This window comes from Dasypus novemcinctus, chromosome 19 (assembly GCF_030445035.2).
Source record: "Dasypus novemcinctus isolate mDasNov1 chromosome 19, mDasNov1.1.hap2, whole genome shotgun sequence".
In the NCBI taxonomy this organism is placed as follows: Eukaryota; Metazoa; Chordata; class Mammalia; order Cingulata; family Dasypodidae; genus Dasypus; species Dasypus novemcinctus.
In genome coordinates, this window is record NC_080691.1 from 1517745 (window position 1) to 1537046 (window position 19302).

General features: G+C 38.1%; 1 long non-coding RNA gene across 1 annotated transcript in view; it reads left to right on the top strand.

Annotated features, from left to right (window-relative positions):
• LOC131274540 (uncharacterized) overlaps positions 1-18498 on the top strand; it is a 46888-nt gene extending 28390 nt beyond the window's left edge. The window contains exon 3 of the long non-coding RNA XR_009181761.1: positions 18419-18498. This is a non-coding gene — a long non-coding RNA (uncharacterized lncRNA). The remainder of the gene's footprint in view (positions 1-18418) is intronic.
• The last annotated feature ends 804 nt before the right edge of the window (positions 18499-19302 follow it).

Here is a 19302-nt window from a genome sequence, read left to right on the forward strand (position 1 = left end):
AAAGTCCAGGATATAAAGGAGGGAGAAAGAAATGATGTACAGAATAAAAGGGAAAAATAGGAAAGAAGAAAGGAAAAGGAAGGCATAGAAATTTGTGGTAGTGCAGTGCATTCAGAAAAGGAGAGCTAGAGGCATAAATATGTGGATAGGGTCATGTTCAGAATTATTTCAGGACTGTGCTCGACTGTGATTACCTATTAAAAAAACAAACCACTCCTGATGATCAGGATCAGATTCCTGTTCTGAATCTGGATGTCAATAAGAATGATGTTGCAACTCCTACTCTCTGAAGTGCTGGACTTTCCCAGGTCAGTTAACAGGGAGGTGAAGAAGGTCGACCACCACACCAGGAACCAAGGGAACCAAGGGTGCCTATATCTCCAAGCACAAGAATTGCATCCATCAACTATGTGGCTTCTGAGCCCCCTCTCAATATAGAAGTAGAATGAACATCACCAACCCAGGGTCCACAGGATGGAGGAATAAAATATGGGTTAGAGTGGACTTACTGGTATTCTACTATAGAACAATTGTGACTAGTAATGGAAGAAACTGTAGCACTGATGTGGAGAAAGTGGCCAAGGAAGTTGCTGAGGGCAGGGAGAGTGAAGTAGAGATGAGATGTGGGAGCATTTTTGGGACTTGGAGTTGTCCTAAATGATATTGCAGGGACAGATGCTGGACATTATATACCCTGCCAAAAACTACAGATTGTACTGGGGGAGAGCATAAAATACAATGTAAACTATAATCCATGCAGTGCAGCAGTGCTCCAAAATGTATTCACCAAATGCATTGAATGTGCCATGATGGTGAAAGAGGTTGCTGATGTGGGAGGAGTGGGGGTGTGGGGTGTGGGGTATGTGGGAACCTCTTATATTTTTTAATGTAACTTTTTTTGTGATTTATATATCTTAAAAAAAGACAACATAATAAAAAATTTTAAAAAATGTAATATGTGGTAATGGTTGGACTTAACATTATAATGAATGTAGTGAGCAGTGTTGATTTATGGATGTAATTGTGGCTGAAATGACTAGTCTGAAGAAGATTAATGTTAGTTGAAGGACAGCTGGAGGATAATATTGAGAATGTATGATATTGGAATTTTGGAAGTAGATGAGGATTGTGGTTAATAATATAAATATAGGAATATTCTACTACAAGGTATTAAGTATGTGGTGATACATGGGAAAATATAACTAATGCATTTTATGGACTGTAGTTAACAACAACATTGTAATGCTTTTGTAGCAAAGCAAAGTTGGTGCTATATTAACTCTAAAGTTAAAAAAAGAATATGGGATTCGGTTTGCAAGATATAAATACAATTATGCTTTTTCCTCTCCATTTTTTTCAATAATAAGGAAACTTTGACTATGTCATTTAACTAATCTGTGTTTATCTGTGTATCTTTCTGAATACTAGAGCTGTTACAGCAAAGCCAGGAGTTCTGAACCATAGAAACTCACAACCGGCACTCCAGAAAGGTGGATAAACAGTTTCATTATGTGCGGGCCCAGAGGAGAGTCAATCTCCAAATTCTAAATTCCGGTTTTCAGTTTTCATAAGTTTATATAAGATTTCAGGTGGCATCAGCATAACTTTTATTCATTGGCTAATGCATTGTTAGGTGAAATTTAGCAAACAAGGTGGTTATGGAGGCAGAATGCAACTGCAAGGTTGCAGGCTGATTTACAGAAGCGGGGGTGAAGTCACTTGTTTGAAATCTTTCTACTAAGCCATGTTTTCACAGGATGATTTACAGAAACAGGGGCAGGAGTTATTTCTTTGATATTCTCCTGCACGGTCATGCCCTCACAGGCCGATCCACAGAAGCAGGGGCAGGAGTGACTTGTTAGATATTTTGCAAGATTGTGTTTTTATTCCTCAACAGAGCAACAACTGCATTAGTAATTGGAATTAGATGAGATAAAAGTGCCTAAAAATAAACTTTTTAGAAGTAAGGTTTCCATAATTTGTTGAGCTGCCTTCTTCTGTTCTTTTATTTTTTTGAATTTGAAATAAAGTTGTTAAGGAAATTCAGATTTTAAAAAAAAATGTTGTCATCTTCAACTTTATATGTCCTAAATTCTTAAGTGATCAGAGAGCACCACAACTTGACAAATCCTATAATGGTGCTGCTCTGAAATCCACACATAAATATTTAATTAGTGTGGACCAACAGAATGCTTATAGACAAGTTATGAATATCTATGCATCCCCATTTTAATTACAGAGGCACTAAAAATCAAATGTACTTCCAGAAATAAAAATTCAAAAAGCTATTTTTGTGACAAAACTAAAAATGTCGGGAGATTGCCATGTATTGAAACACTGACAATGATTTTGTAAAAGATCCAGAATTTTTTTTCCCATTTAGAACATGATAATAGGAAAATGATACTGGAAAGAGAAACATTGAGTCAAGTATTTCCAAGCTACTCATTTTCTACACATTAAATAAGTTCATAGAATTTAGACCTGGGACACTCTTAACATAGAACTTGTTAAATTCTGTTGATTAGAAAAAGGAGAATAGAGATGTCTCCTTGTTTGAAAATTTATTCATATTAATTAAAACTAAATATCAAAATCAATAAATCATTTTGCAAGCTTCATTGCTATTGCTTTTCCTAATGCTGTCTGCAGGACCTTGTTCCTCAGACTGTAGATGAGAGGACTCAGGGTGGGGAGTTACTCTGTGTAAAGCCCAGATATCAACAATTTCAGGGAAGAAGACTTGAGATTTCTTGCCAAACATGTAGTACTCTCAGAAAACTGGAACAGCAAGATGGCATCTGAGTAAGTGCACCCACATCATCTCTCCTAGAAAAAAGTGGCTGAGTGGGGACAAAATCCTGCTTGAGTGAGCTGTTTGGGGAACCCACAAAGCAGGAAACTTCTGGACAGCAATCTGGAGAGAGTGTGACAAAAGAGTGATTGCTCAAGTTATACCTCGGATTACTGGTGCTTGTGGCTGCAGCTGTGGGACGGCTAAGCCCATCCATTAGGGCAGGTAGCTGCAGCATTCCCTGAACGCTGGTGGTCACACAGCAGTATTCCCCAAGCCCTGCATTCCCCGAACCCATGATCCCTGAACCCGTGTTCTCCAAACCCCACATTCCCTGAACCCATGTTCCCTGAACCCACATTCTCTGAACTCGTGTTCCCTGAACCCATATTCTCTGAACCCAGTGTTCCCTGAACCCTGGCATTACCAGAACCGTGTCCTCCATTTTCTCTTTTCTGTGTGCATTGATTTTGGCTACCAGCACTAACTCTTTTCCTCCCTACATCTTTCTATCTTCTGTTGTTGCTCTTACATTCCACCTCTTTGTTTAGACCCCCAATTTTCTGGCATTTTATTTCTAACACTTCTATTCAGTTTTCTTTCTTTTATTAACTCTACATGTTATTGTCCTTTTTTTCTGTTTCCCTCTCTCCCTGATCATGCTAGCCTTTTAATACATACTATATTCTTCTCCATATTCAGTTTCCCATTTACATTGTAGGTACTCCACTTTTTTTTTTAAGATTTATGTATTTATTTATTTATTGCTCTCCCCTTCTCCCCCCTACCTCCCCGTTGTCTGCTCTCTGTGTCTGTTTGCTGTGAATCTTCTTTGTCTGCTTCTGTTGTTGTCAGCAGCACAGGAATCTGTGTTTCTTTTTGTTATGTCATCTTGTGTGTCAGTTCTCCATGTGTGCGGCACCATTCCTGGGCAGGCTGCACTTTCTTTTGCTCTAGGTGGCTCTCCTTATGGGGTGTACTCCTTGAATGTGGGGCTCCCCTACATGGGGGACACGCCTGCGTGGCACGGCACTCGTTGCACGCATCAGCACTGCACATGGGCCTGCTCCACATGGGTCAGTAAGGCCCTGGGTTTGAACCACGGACCTCCCATGTGGTAGATGGATGCCTTATCCACTGGCCAAGTCTGCTTCCCTACTCCACTTTCCTATTGCTATAACTATACACTGCTTACATGAGTTTAATATTCATTCTCCTAGGTCTTATATGATCCTTCTGCTAACATTTATTATCAATATTATTATTATACTTTTTCTTTTCATATCTCTTTTGCTTTCCCTTTTTCCATTAAGGGAACTTAGACAATAAAAGGAAATAGAATAAGAAGAACAAAACATCAAAGAGAAAACCTAACAAATACACAAAAACAGGAACTAAATAAAAATCAAGGCAAGACAGAGAAGCTAGTCAAGTGAACAAACTCATTGAGATAAAATGACGACCAGACAGCAGCCAAAAAAAAAAAAAAAAAAACCATACCAATAATCAGGAAGATATGGCCCAGTCCAAAGAACAAACTAAAAATCAGGAAGAGGAGCATAACATTGAACAAATACTCAAAGCTCTTCAAACAAATATCATGGACCAACTTAATTAAGTGAAGGAAGAGATTAAGGATATTAAGAAAACACATGGAGAGCATACTGAAGAAATTGTAAACACATGCAAAAAGATAACAGATATGATGGTGATGAATGGCACAATCCAAGAAATAAAAAATATACTCTCAGAAAATAACAGCAGATTTGAAGAGGCAAAGGAAATAATTAGCAATGTGGAAGACAATACATATGAAATCAAACAGAAAGTAGAAGTGATAGATAAAAAGAAAAAAATCCAACCACATGGTTGGGAGGGAGTTTTCCAGGGCATGTATATAGGGTAATGTTTGGATATTCACTGGTATTTTCATAGTAGTTACAGTTACCAATGACAACTGAGGGAGTCCTGAGCTCCTAGCCAAGGGGGCTCTGCCACATTCCCTAATGGAACAGCAACAATCCCCCAAGTGCAAGGGTGAAGACCAGTGAAGTAGGATGGTCCAGTGATCAGCCCTTGATATTGATGACTATGCTTATGAGCCTGTGTGCCTGAAATTTGAACTAGGCCTACAGATGCAGGGTGACTAAGAGTTATGTCCCGAGAGCATCCATGTTGCTCAAATGTGGCCACTCTCTAATCCAAACTCAGCATGTAAGTGCATTACTTTCCCCCCAATGTAGGACATGACTCCTGGGGATGAGCTTCCCTGGTGCCAATCCAATCACTATCTGGTGATGCAACTAGAAAAAGACCTTGAATGAAGGGGGAAATAGTAAAGACAAATAAATCTATATGGCTAAGAGTCTTCAAAAAGTATTGGGAGGTCATCAGAGGGGTTGCACTTGTGCATGCCTCAGCAAGATCCCAGAGACAGCAAAAGTAGATACAACCCCAGGTATTGGTGCTCCTGAGGGCTATGGAGACACACAATTTCTACAGTCATGACAGATGGCTCTGGATTTCAGGGCCTTGTCAGTGGGCCCTATATTGTAGTTTGTGTTCCTAAGTGTGATGAATTTGGGCTCAGATGTGACCTTTCTACACATGCCTGTTCTGTCACTTTTACTGAAACTGTGGTTGGTGCTGGGATTGGTGTATGCTCAGGAGACTTGAACCTCTGGACTGGCCATGTGCCAGCTGGGCCCTGAGCTTCAGCAGAGTTGTGACTCCTACTCTCTGGTTCATTGGTCTTACCCAGGTCATCTAACAGGGAAGTGGAGAAGGTCAACCACCACACCAGGGAACTGAGAGTACCTAAAATTCCAAGCAGGAGAATTGCATTCATCAACCATGTGTGATCTAAGCCCTATCTTGATATAGAGGTGTAGTGGACATCACCATCCCAGGGTCCACAGGATGGAGAAATAAAATATGGATTAGAGTGGACTTACTGGTGTTCTACTACAGAATTATTGCAGCTCTAGCAATGAAGGAAATTATAGCACTGTTGTGGAATCAATAGTCCCGGGAGTAGCTGAAGGCAGGGGAAGGGAATTAGGGTGTGATATTTGGTCATTTTTGGGACTTGGAGTTGTCCTGAATGATATTGCTGAGACAGATGCAGGACATTGTATATTCTACCATATTGCACTAAGTGGACTGGGAGAGAGCGTAATCTACAATATATAATATAATCCATTCTATGTAGCAATGCTCCAAAATGTACTCATCACATGCAGTGAATGTACCACACTAACGGAAGAAGTTGTTGATGTGGGAGGAGTGGGTGTTGTGGGGGTGGGGTGGGGTATATGGGAACCACTTATATGTTTTAATGTAACATTTTGTGTGATCTCTGTATCTTTAAAAAAGATAATAAAAAATAAAGTAAATATTAAACAAAAAAAACAAACAAACCAGAACAGCATCACCATGGTGAGGTGGGGCAGAGGAGTTGAAACAGTTTTTTGTCTTCCCTTTTACAGATGGGATTCTTAAAACAGTGGTAAAAATGTGGACATAAGAAACAAATATTAAAATGAAACACACGAAACAAAACAAGAGTTAACAGTAACTAATTCATCTTCTAAAATATGCTCTCCATAGCAGGAAAGTGTAAGCTCTGATGGAATACTACAGAAGAACTGATGGGCTACATTGGGTCCACAGAAACTGTCAGAGAATGTACCTGCTACATGAATGGAGCCATGAACACATCCCCTGAGTCATGATGCTGTCGCCATCTGCACACAGGCACCTCTGTGCATAATGCCCTCATAGTGCAGAGGATGGCAGGTGGCAGCATAGCGGTCATAGGACATCACTATAAGGAAGGAAAACTGTGTGCCACAGGAAAACAAAATAAGAAAAACTTGCATGGGGCATCCTAGGAAGGAGATGGAATGACTGTTGGTCAGAGAGTTCTGATGGATTAAGGACAGTGACAGAGATATAGTAGATATCAAGCAAGGACATTTTCTTCAGGAAGAAAGACATGGGAAGTTGGAGATGCTGGCCAATGGTGGTGCCAATGATAATGAGAAGGTTCCCCATCACTGCTGCCAGGTAAATGAGGAAGAGAAGTGTGGCATACAGTCTCTGTAGCATCCAGTCATCAGAGACTCTCATGAGAAAGAATTCCATTATGATGGTCATGTTGATAAATTTCTTAGGCATGCTGATTCTTCACAATGAAAATAGAAAAACAAAACACAAAATTCTTATTCAGAGCTCTCCACCTGATCTCTTCTGCTAGTACCTAAATGCTGTACTTTTATTAATGGTTTGCTTAGAATTATCAATCTACTGTGGAGTAATTCTAACATGAGAAGTTGATTTCCTTTCAAAATACATAGAATGAGTAATAATAATGTTAACATTAATAAATCTGCCTGTGAGTGCCTTTGGACTCAGGAAGGCAGAAGTAATGGTTTTGGAGCATATTCTGAATATCCAAGAGATAAATTTCTTTACTAAAATGATCAACAAAATGTGTTATCCTTTTTGGCCAAACTATTATTTTCTTTCTTTCTTAAAAAATATCCTTAGGTATTTGTGGACTATTCTTGGCCCCCAGCAGAAAATATTTCAATAGGGAAATGCCCTATACTTTCCAGAGCTGCGTAAGATATTGCAGGGAAACTAGATGGCAAAATAAAGAAAATATATATTGATTGGTGTATCATTAGGTAAATCCATATTTAAGCCTTTGTAAGTGTGTGTGGAGTAGTATAAATATGTATGCACATGTATTTGCAAAAATCTATACAATTATGTAATTTTAAATGAATCGTATGTGTATATGTGTGCTTGTATTTGAGAGTGCTATTGGAAAATTTTCCAAATATCATGTCTAATCCCTCTCTTTACTTCCCTAGAAAGGATAAGGGACTTGCTCTAGGAGCTACAGTGGTAGGAATTAGTATTTCAATGACCAGGTGAAAATAGCAGATTGGGAAGTTCAGAACCTTATCCAAAATTTTTTATGGCTTGTACAGGGAAAGTGTGATCTATCTAATCTATGTAAAAATAAAGAGAAATCAGCATATATGATCTTGTCAGATACTGACTTGGCAAAATGTACTGAACTGAGCTGTTTTGAAAATAGTTCTAACTCTTTGTTCATGGAGTCATCTTTGAGAATCTCATCATCCTTATTTTGAGGGGAAAGGAGCAGATGGAATAAAGCAATCTACATAGTATATTTTTAAAATGTCACATGTACTTTCCTAGTCTTCTGCTCTCATCTGGGCTAACAGCATGTGAGAGGCCAGGATGTTAGGAAGCTACCACTCAGCATGGACTAGAATTGCCTCACCATGTAGAAATCAGCAGTCTCTCAATTCCCTCTCTCTCTCTCAAGGGTATTTCTTCATGCAGTGCAGATCTGGAGGCAGAGATTAGGATAATACTATCCATTTTCATACTCACAAAGTGGCCCTCTGGAGAAACTGCATCTGGATGAACAGGATTTTATCATATCACTTGTGTGCTTTCTAGATGCCAATTCAGAAGCAAACGGCATTTTCTCTCAAGTGTTTACATGTAAAAGATCATAAGATGTATGTATTTCCTGGAGTTCCCAAATGGTTAAATAAACTGGGATATAACTTTCCAAAAATGGAGTCCAATGGCTTGTTTCCCTGTGAGACCATGGACCGCTGGGGTTCTGAAGCCTATGGAGCCCAGATTTTCACCCCAGTGCTGTGATGGATGAATCTGTGTGTCACCATTACTATGTGATGGTGTCCAGTTGTTTGGTCAAATAAGCACTGACTTGATAGCTACTGTGGGGATGTTTTTTGAACTTAAATGATCAGTAAGTTGACTTCATCTATGGCTAATTACATCCACATTCACCTTCAACCGAGGAGACTGCTCTCACAATGAGAGATGTCTCATATAATCAATTGAAACCCTTAAAAGGAGAAGTGATGATTTCAACAATTCAGCCAGGCAGTTTTTCCTGGGAAGTTCATTGACACCTTCATCGGACTTCTCAGCTGTGGCATTCCCTCCAGAATTTGGATTTGCCCATTCCCACAGTCCTGTGAGCCAATTCCTGTTTTAAAATTTTTTATAATACATGCACACACACACACACACACATTTATCCCATCAGTTCTGTTTCCCTAGAAACAGAGAACCCTGGCTAATACAAGTGCCATGTATCATACAGAGGATTTATGTGAATCACATTAAATAAATAGGAACCATATTCAGTTACTTTTCTTATTTGGGTAGTAAATTATTATTGCTATTGTGTTGTGCATTCTTTCATGATCTGAATTCAGATACTGGTATGATCTAAATTCAGTAATTTATACATATCAGAATGCTTTAGTTTTCACAGTTTTTTCCTTTTTATACGTAAAACTATTTTAAAATATTCTTAATGAAAATGATTTAAAAGTTAAATCTAAAACATAATAGGGGAACTGATATTGCTCAGTGGTTGAGCACTGGCTTTCCACATATGAGGTAATGGGTTCAATCCCCAGCTCCAATACCTAAAAAGAAAAAACCCATATATAATAAAAGAGTAATCTTTATGCCCACAAAAACTATAATTGTATTGCATTGATGTGGTCAAATATCACCAATTCAAAGGCAGAAATTATCAGAACTGATGGTTTTTTAAGTGACACATGATGAAAAAAACTCTTATCAAATATAATGCTATAGGTAAGTTAAAAAGTAAAAGTAAGAAAATGATACTATGTAAACCCTAATTTTAAAATGCTGGAGTAGCTCTATTGTTACCACAAATAATCTAACATGATAAAATGATGAATGAACAAAAAGACATAATCTTAGATGAGAGCTGAAAACAGACATAGTAAAAACTTTTAGAATTAAAAGTAGAAATAAACAAATCCCCAATTAGAATAAGAGATTTCAAGACTCCTTTCTCAGTAATTGAGGGTAGAAAGAATATTGAGAATGATATAGAAAATATGAACAATGCCATCAATTAACTGTATTTAAGTGGCATTGCTAGAACATTCAACCCAACTTATTGAAATGAGAAATCAAATCATTAAAGATATCCTTATCATCAACTACATCAATCTGATTATGAGACATTTCTAATATCTTTTTCTGTAATTCTTCTATTTCTGACATATTACCTTTATGACCTATCAAATGTTTTTTTATCTTTTCCGAGTCAAACACAGAATTATTATAAGCAAGTGGAGTAATACAAAAGTTACTTTTATTCCAATCACATTTCAATCCCCTAAGTAGATTTAAGTTATATACTTGATCTCTAAGATGTAAAACTGCTGATTCTAAATCATCAACTTTACTGTTTAATTCTCCATCAATATATTCTTGACTATGCCATAAGTCACTAGCATTCTTATGCCAATCATGCACGTATTGTTGAGTCTGCACCATCTCATGCAAGGTCACTGTAGCTGTAGTAGCAGCTGCAATGACACCAATCAGTCCTAATATGCCAGCTATTATCAGTCCCATAAATCATGTCAAGCATTTCAGGATTTCTTGAGCCATATGGAACAGCAGTTGACTCTCAGGTGACTATTGCCAAATTCGGTTCAGTCACACTGCTATCCATACTCCCCACCGCCTTCGAGCCATTGTAATGAAATCTCCATTCTGTAAAATGTTCTCAGACAAACAAGTATGCAAGACCCCACTTTTATAAAATAGAGCATTCTTGGTTATGGTTAATTTTCCAACTACAAACACATAAGGATTTCTTACACACAATTGAGAATGATGAATTTGATCTAAATGCAGATATTGACCATTCTATTATTCCCAATCCATTCTATAGTAGGAGCTATTCCTAAAAAAACTTTTCACAAATTCTTCTGTTTATATGTAGATGTAATGTTACACCATGGAGAAGGGATCCATTTCCCTTTATGTTTCCAAACACTACTATTTTTAGTAAAAATTATTTTTTCATCCAAATCAAGGGATTCATAAAAAGGACATTGCATATTATTAATTTGCTGTCTTTTACTATTAATACCATACCAAATAAATCTGCCATTATATGGAGAGGGACTTCCCAGTGGGGCACTCTCCCACACTATTCCATAGGAATCATTGAAAATGACAGATTCTCTTCCTGTATGGCACTCTTGCAATCCTTTCTTATCCCTACTGTCTTTTTGCGGACAATCATAAGTAGAATTTTTGGTCATGATAAAATTGTAAGAGGGAAATTAAGTCACAATAGACTGAGTATTATTATTTTTTAATATAATCATGGTCCGATTTTTAACATACATACAGAAGGGATGGTTACCAATGCTTAAGGGTTGATAATCAAATGGTAATATGACATTATAGATTTTTTTGTCCTTCCTCATGGAGTTTAATTGGTAACCGATCATCAATTGGTCCAGGAAATATATGAGTCTTTTCAGATATATATGAAAGAATGGATCTTTCCAGTTTAACACTCTAAGTAATGGGGGGTTAGGTATATAGACCCAATAAATGTAATTACCTGCAGCTTCATTACTTACGAACACCATCATCAGAAGTTGTAAGAGACCCCATCTCTTCATTCTGAGATTTAACCCTCTTTGCAGGTAGCCAAATTTGTTCTCCATTTTCTGAAATGACAAGAGCATAGCCTTGCCCCCATACTTTGATCCTGCCTTTTATCCATTCATTGCTTAAAATATCTTTCCAGCATATTGGTTGGTCTTTATTCCTTACATCCACTGTAGATGTCTGACATTTTCTAAAGTGACATTCTGCAGATGTCAATGAATTATAAACATTAAGAAAATTTAAAGTAAATAAAGCTTTTGCCAATTGATCTTTTGGTGTCATAATACCATCATCTCACCCTTTTTGTTTTAAAAGCATAATTTTTAGGGTATGATGGCTGCGTTCAACTATGGCTTGACCTGTAGGATTATAAGGAATACTAGTAACATGCTCTATAGCATACGTAGAACAAAAAGAAGCAAAAGACTTATGTAAAAAGGACCAGTGTCAGTTTTAATTTTCAAGGGGCATCCCACTATAGCAAGAGCAGACCATAAATGGGAGCGAATATGATGAAAACATTCACTACTTTGTGCAGTAGCCCACAAAAAAATGAGAGTAAGTATCACTACAAACATGGATATATCATAACTTACCAAATGATGGTATGTGAGTAACATCCATCTGCCACAGTTGATTAGGAGCCAGGCCTCTGGGATTAGCCCCAGCTTGAAAATGCACTGTAGTTAAGGGTCCACAGGTGGGACAGGTACGAATAATTTCTTGAGCTTGATGTTTTGTTAATTGAGGAAATTTATGTTTAAGACCCTTAGTAATAATACAAGTTAATGCATGATATTTACTGGCATCTTGCAAACATCTTACTAATAAATCGCTCTTGCATTTTGGGTAGCTAGAGGACCAGGAAGGGAAGAATGAGACTAGATATGAGTAATATATATAGGCTGATTTCTTTGCTGAGTGAGGGCTTGAAGGTCAGCAAAAAGTTGAGACAATTCATCAGTAATAAAAATATGAGCTGTTTCAATACAGCCTACAGTTAAACACACATATTTGGAGTCAGAGACAATATTCAAGGGTTCTTGAAATGTTTGTAAAACCTTAATGATGGCTAACAGCTCTGTGCGTTCAGCAGACAAATAAGGAGTCTGCCAAACCTGTTTTTTTTAAGAGGTAACGTATGCTGCTTTTCCATTACCACTACCATCAGTAAATATTGTACATGCATTTTTAATAGGAACAGTTTTCACAATTTTTGGTAAAATCCAAATGGTTCTTTGTAAAAATGTTAACAGTTTGGAAAGTAGGATAATGATTCTCAATAATGCCTTGAAAATTATTAATAGCAATTTGCCATTGAGGATTAGTTATATATAAATGTTGAATTTCTTCATGAGAAAGATTGCAAATAATTCTATCTGGATCAGACCCCTTTAATTGTAACAACCTCACACGGTCTTTTGCTAGTAAGGAAATAATTTTTTGGAGATATGTTTGCAATCTCTTTTGTTTATTATTAGGTAGGAAAACCCATTCCAATATACCTTTTTGCCAAAATAAAGCTGTAGGAGATTGAGGGGTTGAGAAAATAATTAAATTAGCTTACCCTCTGAAGAAAACAGAATAGCTAAACCTGGAAAGATATGAGCCCTATGCCAGCCTCTGGCTGAGATTGGAAGAAGCTGGGCCGACAAGGCCTTAAGAAGAAAAAGGAAGGCTGAACCTTCACAGATGTTGCCCACCATCTTGCTTCAACATGTGGCAAGAGAATTTGGTGAGGAAGTAACCCTGAGTTGAACTTTTTAGGGTCTTGTAACTGTAAGTTTCTACCCCAAATAAATACCCTTTATAAAAGCCAACCAATTTTTGATACTTTGCATTAGCACCATTTTGGCTAATACAATTTCATACCCTTTCCCACATATTCATAATTGCCTTTTCCAACTGAGAGAAACCTGCTTCTCATTACACTTTATATATTTAGTCATTTTATCAAGCCTATAATATACAATTTTTTTTTTCCAGAATTTCTGACCTGTAACACTAAAATGCAGACCTCCTATATGGAGTTTATTTTTATTTTTTCTTTATCATGAAAAATAATCATACAAGGCATATTATTTAATTAATGCTGGGTAACAAACTGTCCCAAAATATAGCAATTTAAAACAATAGGCTTATCAAAACTTCATCGTTTCTCTAGTGCAGGAAATCAGGGGGTTGGTTGGGCAGTTGTGGTTCCACATCTCATGAAGTTTCTGTCACATGTTTGCTGAGTCTGCAGTCATCTACATGCTTGACTGGACTGGACGATGCACTTCAAGGTGACTTATCATGGCTGTTAATAGGAGGCCTCAGTTTCTCTACACATGAGCCTCTCCTCAGAACTACTTGAGTGTCTTATGGCATGGTGTCTGGTTTCCCTCAAAGCAAGCAATCCAAGAGCTCAAGGTGTAAGTTACAGTGCCTTTAAAACCTAACCTTGGAAGTTTACATACAAATATTTCCATCGCACTTGATTTCTCACACAAGCTAACCTTTATGCAGTGAGGGATCTAGAACAAGGATCTTTGGAGGGCATCCTAGAGTGAAAAACACAAATCCAAAGTGTACATTCAAATGAGTTTTGGCCCATGGGCACATCTGTGAAACTTCACTTACATAAAGATGCAAAATATCACCATCACTCCAGAAAGTACATATCTTCCCATTCCCAGTCAATTCAATCTCCCCAAAACAATTGTTTTTATATGATTTTTTCAAACTGCTTAAGACTTTCATATGTATGGGAATATATAATATACACCCTCTGTCCAGTTCCTTTTGATCAACATATCATCTCTGAGAATCATACATACTGTTGTATATATCAGTGATCCATTCCTTGATTAGAGTCAAACAATATTCCAATGTATGAATGTATTAAAATGTAGTTTTATGGACTCCTTTTGAGAGATATTTGACTTTTCTCCAGTTTTTAGCTATTATTAATAAATATACCAGGAACCTTCTAGTATAAGTTTTTGTATTCATATGCTTTAATTTCTTTAGAATATGTACAAGTAGAAATATTGATAATAGTATAGTTGTATGTTTCTCATAAGAAACTAAATATTTTTTTAAAAAGATGGTGTCACTTCATAATCTTAACAGCAAGATGTAGAAGTTCAGTTTATTTCAGAAACTCAGCAACCTCATTTATTTTATCTGTAGTTTAGAAAGTCTATGGTTGGAACGTAGGGGGTTGTATTGGTTATAAAGGACACCAGAAGATAATGGCTAATGGCATGGGGTATGGAGGTAGGTTGCCTGGGTTTATTTCAAATGTGCAATTTATAATACTGTGACTTAAATCGTCTGAGGGGTTCTATTTACAATGATAGGAACTGCATGGAAATGTCTTTGAAAGCAAGGCTAAATGAGGGTTTTTTTTTTCAGTAAAATTCTATTGAAGTATATCATTGATATATAAACATACATAAACAATAAGTGCATAGTAAAAGTTGTGAATTTACAAAACATGCATAACATCATACAGTGCTCCCATACATCACCCCACCACCAATACTTTGCATTGTGGTGAAACATTTGTTACAAACTATGAAAATCTGTGGGTTTTTTAATTCCTTAAAAAAGTTGCAAAAATGTTCAAAGAATTCTCATATATCCGTCACCCAAATTTACTTATTACTAATATTTTGCCTCATTTGCTTTACCATTCTTTCTATATATACTCATTTTTTTTCCTGAACCATTTTAGAGTAAGTTGCAGACATCATGCCCTTTGCCACGAACTATTTCAGCATCTATTTCCCATGAACAAGGACAGTCTCTAACATAACCCAGTACAGAAGTCAAAATCAGATATTTAACATTGATACAATACTATTATCTAACATACAATCAAATTTTACTAATTGTCTCAATATTGTCCCAAATGGCAATCTTCCCAGGATTCAACCCAGGATCACTCATGGTTTTAGTTGTCTTTTTACTCCTTTAATCTGTAACAGCCTCCGTTTTTCTGCTTTTCATGATAGATATTTTTGGAAGAGTACGGACTGTTATTCTATAGCATGTTCCCTCACATTTAAATTACTTTTATACATCGTTGACAGGATGGTGATGCTTTGTCCCTCTCAGTGCGTCACATCAGGAGGTGCGGGATGTCAAGTTCGTTCTATTATTGATAACGTTGTCTAATCGTTTAGGACGGTGACCTCAATGTTTCTCGACCATAGAATTACTATTTACTCCCTTTAATTACCAAGTAATTTACGGCTATTTATGTAGAAAACTTCGAATGTCCTCTAAATTTTATGAGATAAAACGCCAATCTTGGATACCTATTTCTTGTTGAAGAGCTCTCGCAGCGTGCCTTTGGCAGTACCAACCTTTGTCAATAAAGTTTCGTGAAAGTGAACTTCCCGGATGGGCTGGGACGGCCGTGCCGCAAGGCATTACGGGAATTGTAGTCTTCCTGGGTGCTCCCAGCTAAGCACCGCCGAGAAACAGCCAGAAGCCGACAAGGGAGGGCGAAGAGGGAGACGGCGATGGCGCTCCGGGACGCGGAGGGTCATGGGTCTCGTAGTTCGCGCGCGCTCTTGCCATGTGCCTCCGCGCCTGCGCAGGAGGCCTGGACTACCGTACCCGACAGGCCGCGCGCGCGGCGATGGGGGCGTACCCGACAGGCCGCGCGCGGCGATGGGGGAAGCTGGCCTGGGCCCCGGGCAAATCAAATCCAAGGAAAGGAACTGCCGGCTTTCAAATTCCTCCTCCTCCGCCATCCTGCGCCGCGGTGCGGGGAGCAGGTGGTGTCTGCGACGTGAGTGACGAGCAGCGCCGGCAGAGCGGACAGACGAGCAGGCCGGGCATCGAGACCGCTGGACCCAGAGGCGGCGACCCTGACCTGACTTGACCCGGACCCTGACCTAAATGAGTCTTGATAGAATTCAGTCCTACTCAGTTTTATATTATTTAGTATGACCTTGTGTTCAAGCCACTGATATTTTGGTATAGTGGTGGTTATAACCATAACCAACATTTGGTCTCTAGTCTGGTAGAGCCCATGATTTATTGGTGAAGCAGAAACGTACAGTAAAAATATGGCGTACCAAGTTTTACAAAGCATGTCAGGGTGATTTGCTGAGTAAAGAAATTCACTAGTTTCAGGAACTTTAACTCAAATCTAGGAAGGATGAGAGAACCTTGCATTTTTTTGCCAAAATATACTTTTTATTATTTTAAAGATACTTAGATTGCATGAATGTTACATAAAAAATACACGTGATTCCCACATGCCCCGCGCCCACATCTCCCACACGTTCCCACATCAACAACATCCCTCATTAGTGTGGCACATTCATTGCAATTGATGAACACGTCTTGGAGCTTTGCCAGTGAGCCTGGATCACAGTTTCCATTGTAGTTTACAGTCCCTCCTACCCAATACTGTAGGCTATGACAAGATAGAGAATGGCATGTATTTGTCTTTACAATGCCGTTCAGGACAATTAATAAATCGCCCAAATATCTTAAGGCCAAAAAGCACACAAGGAAGTGTATTAAGGGGAGATGGGATTGTGGGGATGAGCTGTATGATAATCCCATGAGAGGGATATATGTAGTTTCCCACAAGACCAAGAGGAGACAATTTCCTGGGTAGCTAATCCTCACACCTCATAGCTTTCAGGGTCCTGGATGGGGAATAGCTGTTATCTTGGACGTCGGGAATGGCCTTCATGGGAATGCTTCTGAACTGTGCTCCAGGGAGAGTTGGTGGGATTTGTTTCTGGCACCTTGGTGATGGTGAGGCCATTAGTATTTTCCTCACTGAAATGTCCAGGGTAGAAATATGGCCTCATAGGCTTGGTGAAGTTGCTTTTGAAGATGTAGAGAATGATACAGTCAGTCACATTGTAGAAAAAGATCAACCCTTCTTCATACTTCAAAAAAATTCCCACAGTCAAGAGAGGTTCTGGGACATTAAGTGTATAGTGGGGGGTAGAAAGAGCCTGGTGTACACCCTTCTTCAGACAAATGGTCCAGAAACCATTCTCTGGACAAGCAGAGATATAGTGCCCTTTCCGGTTAATGGAGTCCCAACACAGTCCTACTGTCCACCTGCTGTTCCCTGCTACTTGGACCTCCCAATAATGACTACCACCACAGAAGCAGCTCTGACCTAGCACAGCCAAGAGAGTATCAAATCACTCAGGAATGTCAGGCATGTCTTGCTTTTCCGGAACAGTAATGACATATTTTTCATCAGCTGACACAGAAAGGTAAGGATGAGCAGTGGCTTTATCCATTTTTATGTCTTCTGAAGGAGAAGGAAGTAGAAGAAAAAAGAAGGAATTAATTTTAGCTTTTAAGATAAAACCTTTCAACATCTCGGTGAAGGATTAGCACAAGGATGATAAAAAATAACAGCATATGAAGATCCTTTTCTACAGAGAAAAATAAAAAATAAGTGTTATCTATACACCATTGTCCATGATGCAACTAGACTATAAATTTGAAGTTTTTACTTCAGGGAAAATATCTGCAAATCCTTTCTTATCTGAAAGTGATTGATGAGATAATTATTCTGGTGGGGATGATATCAGAATCTTCAAATGTATCTCAAGGGATGCAGCTGTTATTCAGGAAATATGCCACTCGTACAGCCTTCTGAAATGACTGCAACAATATTCTAAATTACAGAATACTGTCTCAATATTTTATTTAGGAATATTCTGCCTAGAATTTTAGCATGGAAAAAGGGAAGAGCACAACAAAGAGAAACAATGCCCTATGCAAGCATGGAGGTAGAAGCACATCCAGAGGGTTCAGAAAGCAGCAAGTGCCCAGTTCTGTGGGAGCAGAGTAAGGTTGGTGGAGAGGAAGGAGAGGTGGTCAGAAGAACAAGGGTGGGGAGGGTGCAGCAGTGTTTAGAACCATGAGTTTTCAGGTTTTGGGCTCCTTTCTGAATGAAAATGAGAGAAATAGAGAGCTCAGATTGGCGAGAATGAGTATCCACAAATATTTGGTAAGGTTTTTCTGTAAGAATATAGAAATGCCTTAGCAGTAGCATAGAGATAACAGATTAAGAGAGACTTTTCTTCTTCCTAATTTTGATAGGAGAAATAACAGCAAATTAGCATGATGTTTGGAGGATCTGAGAGAGAAGAAAAATAAAACTGAGGAGCAAGAAGATGGGGTAAGAAACAGAAACCATATTCTATGCCTTTTTTATGTTTTTGGCTTTGGAGAATCTTTTTTTTTTTTCTCTTTCTTTTTTAATTAAACTTAATAGATCACAAGGAATGTTACATTAAAAAACATAAAAAAAAAAAACATAAGATGTTCCCATATAACCCACTCTCCACCCCCCACCACCTCATTTTTGTAAATTGTATTTTTTTGAAGATATATACATCACACAAAAAAGTTACACTAAAAAATATAAGAGGTTCCTGTATACCCCCCCCCCCAAACCACTCCTCCCACGCCAACAACCTCCCTCGTCATTGCGGCACACTCTTCGCACTTGGTGAACACATTTTGGGGCACTGCTGCCCTACACAGATAATAGTTTACCCTGCAGTTTGCACTCTCCAGCAGTCCATTCATTGGGCTATGGAAGGATATACAAAGTCCTGGAGAATTGTTGTGGCTGTGTTTTTGCTGGATTTAACATACAGTGAAGATGTTTCTAAATGATCTACCACCTGCATTTCCCAATAAGTTGATGCCATTATATCTGTGTTTTACATAGCTAGTATATTTTTAAAAGTAGATATTTCTGAAACAAAATCCCTCCAATTTAGTGACTTGGATCTTATTTCTCATTAAATCCATTTACCAGAATCAAATTATTTTTTTGCATTTGAAATAGTCTTATAAATCACTTGGAGTGCCCAATGTCCTGATTTTTTTACAATAAAATTACATAGAGGTTAAATGTCAAATAAAAATCATTCTTAATCATATATTATTCATTTTGTATTTACCTGCAAATCTTC